At 43.2% G+C, this 13182-nt stretch overlaps 1 protein-coding gene across 1 annotated transcript in view; it reads right to left on the bottom strand.

The window, feature by feature from the left end:
- ATP8A2 (ATPase phospholipid transporting 8A2) overlaps positions 1-13182 on the bottom strand; it is a 541321-nt gene that overhangs the window by 358241 nt on the left and 169898 nt on the right. The window lies entirely within an intron of this gene.

Below are 13182 nucleotides of genomic sequence, written 5' to 3'. Positions count from 1 at the left end.
GCGTCCAGTTCTGGGCGCCGCACTTCAAGAGGGATGTGGACAACATGGAGAGGGTCCAGAGGAGGGCCACTCACATGATTGGGGGCAGCAGGGCAGGCCCTACGAGGAGAGGGTACAAGACCTGAACCTGTTCGGCCTCTATAAGAGAAGGCTGAGGGGGGATCTAGTGGCCTGTTACAAACTAGTCAGAGGGGACCAGCAGGCACTGGGGGAGTCCCCGTTTCCCCGAGCACTACCAGGAGTGACTAGAAATAATGGCCACAAGCTGGCAGAGAGTAAATTCAGACTAGATATCGGGAGGCGCTACTTCACTGTCAGGGCGGCTAGGATCTGGAACCAGCTTCCAAGTGAAGTGGTGCTGGCTCCTACCCTGGGGGTCTTTAAGAGGAGGCTAGACAAACACTAGACAAAGGCTAGTACTTTTTCCTGCCTTGGCAGGGGGTCGGACTTGATGATCTGCTCAGGTCCCTTCTGACCCTACTAACTATGAAACTATGAATTAGGGACAGTGATCTGAATCAACAAATCGAATCACTGCCCCTGAGGCAGGCCAAATCTGAATCAAACAGAGCCCACTTTGCACATCCGTAATGCTCATTTCATTGTGCATACTACTTCAACGTAAAGCAAAGGAAGCTGAAACAATCACTTGTATCTTGGATGTTTTTTAAATTTTACCTGGTTGGCAGGTAGAGAAAAGCACAACAGTCTTGAAAGGAGGTATTGACAACTAAGAGTCAACATTTTGGTGTAAACAGGAATCCAGATTGAGAGTCTTATTGAATGAATATTTGGGGAATCCACTAAGCCAGCTTGACAAAGTTCCTAAGATTCATGCATCTTCATGTTTCCTGTCCCAGGCATCGCCACAGAATCCAAGCACTTTGAAGGTAAATTAAATCCACACAGCAAGGTCTTATTTAGACTTTCTGGAAATCTCTGCCCTTCTCTCCCTGGTTAAAAGACATTTTTCTACAACAGTTAACAGACATTGATTGTGAGGTTAACTATGGAAAAACTTAACTGGGTAAGGAATAGGTATTTGTCCTCTAGTATTAATGAATAGGTAATGTTCAACAGAACAAAAAATGCATGCTTAGCTGAATTCAAGATCAGAACTGCAAAAAGAGAACAATAAAAAAGCTGTGACTAGCCTAAATGAAATCCAAATGAAGAAAGAGGTAATTCCCTCCAAAGATTTACATAACACAATTTTGTATTTATTTATTTTTGAGGGGAGTTGGGGGAGCAGGCAGGGGCACCAGGGGAAAACTCCCTTTCTTTCTTGTCTAGGGCAGTTATACATATGCCTGACACCTGCCCTGACATGTTCTAATAAGCACATGTTGGAAAAGACTCGATTGAATCTGCTGGAGCGTGGTAATTAGCATGTTCCAGCAGCCTTGGCATTGCATGTATTCAGTGTCCCCACATTTCAAAATGGTGGTGGGATGCTTAACTAACTCACTGAATGAGCTTTAGTTAAAGTGCCCCTGCCACAATTTTGAAGTGTGGGATGCTGAATACACACGATGCTGCAAGCATTTTAATTTGAGTGGCTCCCAAGAGCCACAGTTAATTTTAGGGATAGATTTAAAAGTACAAATATCAGAATAGCTTTCTGTTAGCAAATGTTTTCTAGTGCAGCCTCATAAGAGAAGTGGATGAAGCTCTGTTTGTCATATTTTAAATATGTTTTACTTTGCAGTTTTCCTAGGGAAAAAACACCAGAAAATGCCTTTTTGGGAACAAGAATGAATTGGCAGAGCCACATACTACATAACCAGCCCTTTCCACCTTTGATTTCTGAAAGTCTGTTTTACATGTATTGACACAATAGAGAATTTTAAAGATTTCCTATACAGTTTTTCCTCAAGGAAAAGCCAAGTGAAGAATTTTAACTTAATTCCATATCAGGAGGTAGCTAAGCTTAGCAAACTACACTTTTTTTGACAAACTACAAACATTAACATTTAATGTAATCAGCTTTAACTAAGCCAATTTCATCAAAGGTGAGAATACTAAAGCTTTTAAAAAACTAAGGTTAAGGTGGTACAGCAGCACTCAGTTGAATCTTTGAAGGTTCACTATGTCCTTGATTGGTCTCAAATTTAGCTTTGCCACATTACATTTGCCAACCACACAGGACAACAACTATTAATTCAAGTGCTAAGGGGTTAGTTAACTTAGGGTGCTGTCATATGTTCAACTTAACACTTACTAAGTGCAGTTAAAAATGCGAGTGGATGCACATTCATGCCATTTAGTATGTGTTAAGTGCCATCATGGCATTGCAAAGTTGCTCTCCTTCAAGCAACAGTTATCTTGAGATTATATCAGGTAAAACATCTCATCTCACCAGCCCTCTAGTGGCACAACGCAATCAGTGCATGTTCGGGCATGAACACTTATCTACTCCTGATACATACAACTTAACACATTACAACATTTCAGTGATTTACAACAACTACAAGTGACCATCCAATTACACCATTAGATTGTGGACAGAAGTAACACTAAACCATTTTAAGCGTGCATGTGTTTTAATCAAGCATTCAGAAGTGCCTGTCCACTGAACCTATGTTACTGTTTGGTCTGTCTGCTGAGCCACTGCAGACAGTGTTAAAATGTTAAACCTAAATTAAAAGGTTTGTAATTACAGCAGTTTAGCTCCCACTCACAACAGAATAGAGAAGAAAGATAAAACATGTTACAAACTATAAAGCAATACAGTGCTAAAGTGCTTTAACTGTTTGTGGGTCCACACCTTTATAATAGTTCATTATAACTTCACAAGCTTAAAAAAAGAAATCCAAGAATGAGATTACACGTTACAATTAGGCCCTGTTCAGAGCACTTAAAACATGAATGCTTGCTTGTTAAGGTTCACCAACAAGTGCTAAGTCACCTCTTAGCATCTTAAAGTTATGCCACTTCAAGAGAAGATTACCCTTGAGCACTGCTACCAGACTCAAGTTAGGTTAAGGTTAGGCCACTCCATTGACATAAAAAAACCCCACTTGCAGTCCTCCAGTATCCTAGGAGGCACTGCTCCCAGGTGCACTAGCTATCCTCCCAGACTCCTTTGCCCCCAATGACAGCCTGGACAGTGGAGCAACAGCTGGTAAAATGGGAAGGGGAAGAGGGGGAGGGAGATGGGGAGCTGCTGAGCTACTGCAAGGGGGCCTGGTGGGGGCATGTGGGCTGGATGCAGGCATGGACAGCAGTATGCATTATTGCCTTTACTCATGCTCTGCCCCTCCTCTCTGTGCCACCCACAGTTCCATAGCTGGGGCTTGGGGACAGCAGCAACAATGTGGGGACGCCCTCCCTGATTGGGAGAAATGCAAGCTGTGGGGAACAAAGAATCAGGCAGGGAGCTTCCCCCCCACTGCAGCTATCACCACTGCTACCCCACAAGACCCAGTCATGCTACTCTGGGTGGTGGAGAGGAAGGGATGGAGCACTAGGAGGTGGCATCAGCCACAGACATGCATGCACATGCCCCACTCCTGCCTCTGGCTGCTGTCACCACTGCCCAGAGAACAGCAAGGGCATGAGAGTGGCAGTGGTAACACTGTGAGTGGTGCTGTGAGTGGTGACAGCAGCCAGGGGTTGGACAGGTTTCTCCTCCCACATGCTTCTAGGCTCTGCAGCCTTCACTGTTAGGGACAGCACCCTCCTTCCCCCCTCCTGGTGACACCCCAAAGCCCCAGCTGTGCTCCAGGTAGTATAGAGAAGAGGGGGAGGAGCATAAGCAGCAATGGCACACAGCAACCAGAGCCAAATCTGGGGGAGTGTGCAAGTGCATATATGTGTGTGCAACCACTTGCAGCATGTGCTAGCTTTAACACCAACCTAACATTCCTTAAATTCATCAGGTGCTAACAGTGCTGGTATAGTCTAAGTGTTGAATACCCTCCTGCTTTTGAAAAATGAAAACTGGAAGTGTCCAACCCTTTTGAAAATCAGACCTGTTGGCTGAGCAAATGAGAAATCTACAGTTCATTTGGAGGTATTTTTCAGTTTGTCTGACTGTAACATCATGATTTTTAAATGCCACATGTAATTGTTTCCAAAATCAGAGGAATGTCTTTCGCATCATGACACAGAACCTAGCTGATTCTGGCTAAATTTAGAAAACTTAAAAAGGAAGAAATGGGTGACAGAACACACAGAACCTGGTTATGACGACTAACAACCACAGCCACCTATGTAATATGATCTCTAGACCTATTAGAGATCACCTATGATGTCTATTAGCACATCAGCATACATAGATTCCCACATGGTCTCAGCTCTGTCCATCTTCCTAATACCATATATACAGGCCCTCTCAGAGGTTGAGAGGCCCAGGCCACTTGAATTTTTTGAGGTTCCTGGTATATTAAAAAAATATTAATTCATAGTGCACTACAGGTGGTGTGGCCCAGTAATTGGACACAAGTTTAAATGTCTTCTTCTTTCAATCCTATCAGTGTACCTCTGTGTCTGTATAAATAACCTCATTTGGAGATAACATCAAAAATCTAAATTTGAGGCCCTCCGTGAATGAGAGGCCCAGGCCAAATGGCACCCCCCTGTGATAGGCCCTGAATATATAGCGATGCCTTGAATGACTAGACAAAAATATAAAAATAAATAAAAGATAATGCAGATACACAGGAGAGGTGCCCAAAAAGCTCTTGTCAAAGGGCAGAGGTTAAAGGGAGTCCTTGAAATGGAAGTACGTCACAGGGAACTGGATTATGGAGAAGGAATAGAGAAGTATAAGGAGCCCCTGCTGCATGTGATGGGCTCACTGCACAGAACTGAAGTGTGATGGGCTCATTGTGCCTACTTTAAGCAGCTAAACATGGATTTAGGTGTCAAATAGCATAAGCTATACAATGATCAGGCTCAAAATGCATCTAAAACTAGCTACACACAAGTTCTACTAATTTAAAAAAAAGTTATTTCAAGGCAGAATTGCCTCTATTGTTACATTAAGTAGACAAGGAGTATCAAACACTCCAGATCTCAGGGCAGATTCAGACCAGGTGGGCTCTGCCTGGGCCAGATCTAGGATCCAGTGGTGCAGGTCCACATTCTGGCAGTGGCACAGGTTGGGATTGTGCAGTAGTGTGGGTCCAGGGGTGGACAGCAGCAAGGGACAGGGAACTGGGCAGCAATTCAGGTCAGGGAATTGGGTGGCAGCAGGGAAAGCAAGGGTTGCATCTCCACAGACCTCACTTACCCCTTGCTGTTGATGGCCATGTCCATGAGGGTCCAGGGACCCTGAACTTTATAGCAGGCCATGTTCCTCAGCTTTTGGTAGTCCAAAGTATTGGCAGGCCACCTGGAACAGCTGCAACTGTCCTGTGGACAGTATATGGCACTCTGGCAAATTCTTTTTTCAGATGTTAAGAATCCTCTCACACACTTCAGTGAATTTACGCTAGATTTACACTGGTATAAAAAACAGCAAAATTTGATCCAGCTTTTAAGCTAAGTTATCCATGCTTAGATATGGGTTGCTTCCATGTAGCTCTGAAAATTACAGCAAACAGTTGTCTTCCCAAGTATCAGAAAATATTAATGAATTAGCAAAAACTCATCAGCCAGAACAAAAGAAGACTATTTAAAAATAATGACACCATCACAGACTAGCTGGTGATAGGTAGGACTTCTTAGGCTAAACTGTTTATTGTAAACAGTGTGGATCTGACAGGGAGGGAAGGAAAAAAGAGAGAGAACACATTCCAAATGATCCTGGGCTTAAATTCTTTGGCTCATTAGACCCATCTACTATCCAGGCTGAAACCTTTGCAATTTCCTGTAGATCTTTTTTTGACCCTTGCTTATAATCCAGGTTCTGCATCCTGTCCTGCTCAGCTCAAATCAATGAAAAAAAATATTCTTCAACTTTTAAAAATCAGTGCTTTGAAGACTGTACTCATCTAGATTGTGACCATTTAGAACTGGCAAGTAATGGAGCTATCAAAACTTATACACCATGTTGTCTTTGTAAAAAACTAATTTTTTTTTTAATATTTTAATGCAATTCCCTTTCCCTTTTTAATCAATATTTCTTAATAGAATTATTTTGTACATCCAGCAACAAGATCTACCATCTGGAGTGGATATATTACCAATATTAAGCTGTTGGTTCCCTGATATCCAATGAGTAGCCTGCATGAATCTCATTTGAGCCATTTAAACTGTAGTTGCAATTATTTCTTTTCTTGGAATCACACACACGATTGATTCTGTCTTCTAATGGCATTTCTCATATGCGTCTAAGTGCTAGCAGCAACCACCTCTGCTCTAGACAGTAGCTGCTTTAGCAATCAGGTGCCCTGCAAAGGGTGCACTGTACTATGCCTACATAAACCATATGCTTGAAAAAAAGAGGAATGGTTTAAGAAGGCTAGGTTTTGGTCCTGCACCTAATTATATCTTTAAATTGTCTGAAACTAGCATATCTGGCTCATATTGCAACAACATAAGGATTCTGTCTAGTTGCTTGAATGGGCATGAGTTGTCTCCAGTAAGGATGCAAAAGGAAGCAATCTGCCTACATGCAATTTCTACGCCTTCTTTTGGGCCATCGAACATCTCAGAGCTAAGGGAAAAATCATGAAACATTAATGGGCTGGATGCCCAACCTGTAACATGACAGGTTAAAAATCTATTTTACAATAATAATTTCACTTCCGAGAGAGAGATCATGGAACATTGACAACCTAACAGCAAACCTTGCAATATTTGCTCATTAGTGGCTGAGACAATCCCAGCAGGGTACAGGGCCCAGGGTAAAGCAGCCTGCATAGGGCCCTGCGCCCCGATCCACAGCACACTTACGCTGGGGAGTGAAAGTGGTGGGAGAAGTGGTAGCCAGAACTTCAGGCCAGACCAGGCAAAGAGACATCCAATCTGCCAGGCAGGAAGGTGGGCTAAATTTCAACCATGGCAGCTGTGGCCTCTCTGCCCAGTTCTGTAGGGCCTGGGGCAGTTGCCCCGATTCACTCCCCCCCGCCCCCGGAGACAGCCCTGTTAGAATAAACTTTTATAACCAAGTAATGCCACTATGTTCTGCCCACATGGAAAAATACTTCAAGAACTGGGAATTAGTCAGGAATTTTTCATGGCTTTTAAGCCACAAAATACCTAACCAATACAGGGGGTTTTTTTGTTTGTTTGTTTGTTTTTTGTTTTGTTTTTTAAAAGAGGAGAGGTTAGCACAGGGGTGGGCAAAATGTGGCCTGCAGGCTGGATGCAGCCCACCATGCCATTCTATCCGGCCCATAGGGCCCCTAAAAAGTTTAGAAATCAATATATATCTGCTCCTGACTGCCTGTCATGTGGCCCTTGATGGCTTGCCAAAACTCAGTAAGTGGTCCTCCACCCAAAATAATTGCCCACTCCTGGGTTAGCAGCTACGCAAGAGGTAGAGACACTGTGCCAAGCACAGCTTTCTAACTAAACACTTAACTGAAGAGTTCAGACCCAAAGCCCTCTAAGGGAAGAGAGGATACTTTCTCACTAGTCACTCAAGGGTGCATAGAACCTCAGAGAGAAGAGAAGGGGACAAAGTTGGTACTACCTCCCATCTCTGCCACCATGCACTGGCTAAAAAGCTGCCTAACAATACAAGGGCTTGCTTCTCCCCGAGCTGACTTGGTGACACTCCCATTCTGAAAGAAATATTTTCTAAAACTTTAAATCAAAACTGACCGGAAGCTTAACAATTTAGTTTGAGCAGTTAGAAATCTTACTAGTAGAGCACTGAATAAGAAGCGTTACAGGACCTGGCTGGGTGCTTTGCAGACAGCCTGTGCTACTAACAGTACCCAAAAAGGGGACTCCAATACATGCATCCCAGCATGCTTTTCAGGCTCCCCTGTATGCCTGGAGATGGCTGACAGCAGCTGAGGGCACAGGTCAGGGCTGACTGGCTGGCCACCGAACTCGCCACTTCTCACAATATCCCTACCCTCCATCCCAGCTATCAGGCTTTGAGAGAGCAGACCCAGAGCATATCTGCTGTCTTTTCAAGCCTGCCAATTTCCCCTCCAGCAGTGTATAATGGATCTTTATCCCTCTGGCACTAGCGAACACGCAGTTCCAGCAAAGGTTGGGGTCAGATTGGGTGCTGGCAAGTTAGGGCCAGGGGCTTCCATTCCCACCAGTGGCTGGCTCAGGCTGGACCATGCTGGTGTGAGTGAACAGAGGGCATGAGGGAGCAGGGCAGAGGCTCTGTTCCCGACAAGGGTTGTATCTATGTTGTTTGGGTACAGGAGCCTAGGTCCTCAGCTAACTTGGAAAGCACTGCTGTCCACCCACCTCAGAGAGGGGACAGACAGTTTGGCTCCAGCAGGATCTAACCCTCAGCTGACCTGCCAAGTGCTGCAGGCTGGGCTGAAGTGCCTGGCCCCACTTTGTGCAGGATGGGCCCTCCGCAGACTCAGCAGGCACTGCTGGCTGCTGACTTAGCTCAAGGAGGAGCTGGACAGTTCAGCTGCCACAGGACTGGGTCCTCTGCTCTCTGGATTTCCTTGTTTAAAGACATGCACCCCAATTTCCAGCAGCTAATTTTTGGAAGAAGTTGCATCATATATGCAAGTAAATGCAGTATGCTGGCCTATTTAGGCCTTAAGTTGAGAGAAATGATTAAATTAAAACAAAGGCTTGTCAAAGATCAATTCTCAAACACTCAAGCACCCAAAACCCCCTTCCCCCCAACACACACTGAAGAGGAATCAAGTTTCAGAACAAAACTACCCTGATACAACAAAGTGTTTAGTCAAGGTGCTGTGGTTTCCTCACTCCTCTGTAAAACACATATTTGAGTTGTTACATCAGCTGGGAAACAATTAAGCTTCAACCACAAATGAGAACACCCATAATTCAGGAGGTGCTCAACACTTAGGCAAATACTAGACATTCTCTGGATTAATGTTCATTTAACATTTCTATGCAGGTGTGCCAAACCTACGACAATCTCAGATAAACCTGTATGCGTGTAGAGTTGCATGTTTAAAGGAGAAACAAATTAGATATTTTTTCCTCTCAACTGTGGCATAAAATACTCTAATTTTGGTATATAAGATTTCTCACAAAAATGAAGATTTCAACTGGAATTTAAACAGTGCAGACTAGTAATAACTACTTTAATTGTATATGATGAATTGAGCCAGTGTACATGGCCAAGAATGAAAACAAGATTCCTCCAGCTGGTGCTTTATTTAGTTGACAAAAATCTAATCACACAAACACAAGAAAACCTTGAAGTCAATGAGTGACAGATCCATTCCTAAATCTGACCACTGAATCTACAAGTAAAGCAAGTCAAAAAAATCAACAACATGACTCATAATAAAGTTTTCATCATCATGTTTACATTACTGTTTTTTGTTTTGCTGACTTTCCAGTTATGGAAATCCAAAATCTTTGGGCAAACACTCTAGAATTGCTAGACTTCTTTGCTTCCCTCGAGGCTGAAATAGTTCATCCGTTCCCCACACAAAACTGTTCAGCATTGCCAGGAAATGCTGACGCTTATAATATTGCCATTTTTTCAATAGGAATACAGCAAATACATGGTATTAAAATACAAAAACATTCATGTGACAATCAACCCATCATCATTCAGAGCTCAATATCATTAATATTACTTTCTGAAAGAAGTGGTAATTTAATAATACTTGAATTACATAGTCCAGTGCATACTGAAACCTGAAGGCCCAATTAGTAGCTGGAATTCTTGCACTGAAATTTTAGACAATGACTTCAAACCAAGAAGAAATTTTTTGATGTGGAGAGTTATATTTTATTTAGAACTTGTGCTACTACCCTTCTAAACGCATTATTTATTAGTTAATTAACTCTCCTAAAGAGTACATTTGTTCCCCAAAAAGAATTTGGCAAAAGAAAAGATTTTCTTCTGTTTAAACACTATTTCTTGTGTTTCATCTGATTATTGGACACAGCTCCTTATACAACTTACTCATTAGCCTGATGTCTCTTGAGTCTTTGGATGATTAGGGAAAACTAATCTTCCAGCAATAAGAACTGAGAGTGAATTGACCCCAAATGTACTCTGTCTCCCAATTTTCCTAATTAGTTTCCTTTGCTAATTCCCACAACTGTCTGCAATAATGGATTGCAATTCCAGCCTGGCTGGTGATTAAGACAACTACCAAGCCACAAGATACTGTTAGAACAGCCAAGCAGCCTCTTTCAAGGAGAGCCGAAGGTTTGCTGAAGTGGAGCCTATACCCTAATTTTTTTTCCAGGTATTTATTTCATCATTTACCATTGTGCATTAACAAATGTTGTGCTGACTGCAGGAGAGAAGGGGGAAAATCATGTTGTTTGCCTCTTCTCTACATTGTACATCATATCAGTGTTAACATGTTACTTGACATATAAGCGGCAAAGCTGGCAAGCAACTGAAGTTATACCAGGCTAAGAAAGCAAAAGACAACTAGAGTTTAAAAGTAACAACACTAACATAGTTACACAAACCACAATTCATAAATAAAACTGAAACTGAAGCTTTTTTGGGGGGGGGGAGTTTGCCCAGAGACTTGTGTAGCTAATCAACTAGTAGGTTCTCAGCAAAAATAGAAAAAAACTTCCAACCTTATAAACACAGGATTGTTGCGTATGATTGTATTCTTTCTGTTCCTCAACATTCCTGTGTGAAACACTCATTATGGCTAGGGTCCTACCAAAATTGCAATTTCGTGAAATCTGGGCAATGCCCATGAAATCCACAAGGGGAAAAATAACTTACTGAAAATAAAATGCTGGCTCCCCAAAGGGTCTGGCCACTCAAAGGGCCGTCAGCAGGATGGTTGCCATCTCCATCACTCACCACTGATTGCAAGGGCTGCCTGTCATGTGGCCCCACATCTCTCCATCAATCAGCTGTGGGGGGAGGGGCCATATGACAAGCAGCCCTCACAGCCAATCAGTGGTGACGGACAGGGCTACTGGGGCCTCTTGGCCAGAGGCATGGGGGGGACCCACTGCACTTTGCCTGCAAAAATAGCTGCTGGGCTCCATGTTCTGCCCATGAAATTGGAAGGCAGCCACTGTGATTTCAGTAGGTCTCTAACTACGGCTAATGCAAGAAAATGTCTCTCTCCCCTCTACACGTGGTCAACTTTTTCTAGCCCCATTTCCCACTACATAACAGGGCACACTGAAGGACCCCTATTAATGCACTGAAGACTGGGAAAGCAGCCAGCCTTGATGTCATACTTACTGAACAAATCAAGCAGTTTGAATCCCAGACTCAAGAAGGGCTCCACTGCCTATACAACTTATGCACAGACAGTCAAAAAATTCCAAAGATACAGCAACATGCTTGGGTAATGGTACTGCTAAAGCCAGGGAAAGATGCATATGACCCAAGGCGTTTCAGACCTCTCTCTCTGCTATGCCACACACAAAAGTTGTATAAACAACTGATACTGAGCTGGATTGTCCCATACATGGATAAATACCTAATCCCCGAACAGGCTTTCACCCTGGAAAAATGGATCCAGCTGCTGAGTCTAACTCAACATATTGAGGACTGTTTTGGAAGAGGTCAAATCACTGGAGCTGTGTTCGTCACTGGAGCTGAGTCTAACAGCCATATATGACACAGTTAACCACCAATTACTCCTCCAAAAGACCCTGAAAATGACAAAAGATCTACACCTTACAGAGCTGATATGAACCTCACTTGAACACAGATTTTTTTTGTCAAACTAGGTGGGAAGCAAAGCTGATGGGGTTGATAGATTAATGGCCAAGAAAGAGTACTTACACCGCTGTTCTATAACATCTTTACGAATGACCAACCAATCCATTTCGAAACAAGAGGTTTAAGCTATGCAGATGAGCTGTGCATAACAACCCAAGACACTGGCTTTGACCGTGCTGAAAAATCCTTAAGCGAAGCACTAACTGGCCTAATCTCATACTACATTGAAAACTAATTACAGACCAACCCAGCAAAAACACAAGCATGTGCCTTCTGTCTGAAAAACCATGAGGCCAACCACCAGCTCAACATTACATGGTCTAGGACCTCACTGTCCTCTGCTGAGTATGCATGACCTGTATAGGAGAGATCTGTACATGCTATACCCCTTAACCCCATTCTGAATGATAGCTGCTCATGCATCACAGGATATCCGAACCTTACCACCCTAAACAGTGTGTACCTGCTAGCTGGCATCACTCTGCCTGAGATCAGAAGTGCAGTGTCCAGCAGAAGAGACCAATTGAGATGAACTGAAAATGCAACACACTCGCTGTATGACCAACCACCCACAGTGCACAAATGTCTGAAGTCACATAGGAGCTTCCTCACCAGCACCCAGACTCTCAATGCCACACACAAGGAGAAACAAGATGCTGAAAAAAATACCCGACAGCAGAAAAATGGACATTCCAGCAGCCAAGTCCTTGACAAACTATTGCAAAGGTGGCGATCTCAAGTGCCTACATATCTGAGTCAGACTGTGGCACAGAGCCTCAGACTATGCAACACCTTCTGCAATCTCCACTGCTTGAAAAAACATGTACAATGAAAGACCTCACAAGGTACAATAAATAAGCACAAGCATGCGTAGCAAAGGGTAGGGACAGACATGACACAAACCAGCTGAAGTGATCAGAAACTGGTTTAAACCTGTAACAGAATGGATGTTCAGTGCACATAGCCTGTTTTGAAAATGGCTGAAACTGGTTTGAGATAAACCTGGTTGAATGTAGTATCACACTTAACTGGTTTGGCTCAGATGCGTTTATGCAGTGTCTGTCCCAGACCCCTTCCTGGTTTAAATTACAGGCATACCTCAGAGATATTGCGGGTTCGGTTCCAGACCACTGCAATAAAGTGAATATCACAATAAAGTGAGTCACACAAATTTTTTGGTTTCCCAGTGCATATAAGCGTTATGTTTACACTATACTGTAGTCTATTAAGTGTGCAATACATCTAAAAAAAAACACAATGTACATACCTTAATTATTGCTAAAAAATGCTAACCATCATCTGAGCCTTCAGCGAGTTGTAATCTTTTTGCTGGTGGAGGGTCTTGCCTCGATGTTGATGGCTGCTGATTGATCAGGGTGGTGGTTGCTGAAGGTTGGGGTGGCTGTGGCAATTTCTTAAAATAAGACAACAATGAAGTTTGC

Source organism: Crocodylus porosus, unplaced genomic scaffold (genome assembly GCF_001723895.1).
Source record: "Crocodylus porosus isolate Cpor-Errol unplaced genomic scaffold, CroPor_comp1, whole genome shotgun sequence".
NCBI classification, from domain to species: domain Eukaryota; kingdom Metazoa; phylum Chordata; order Crocodylia; family Crocodylidae; genus Crocodylus; species Crocodylus porosus.
The sequence above is the reverse complement of the archived record's forward strand: the minus strand, read 5'-3'. Positions and strand labels throughout refer to the sequence as shown.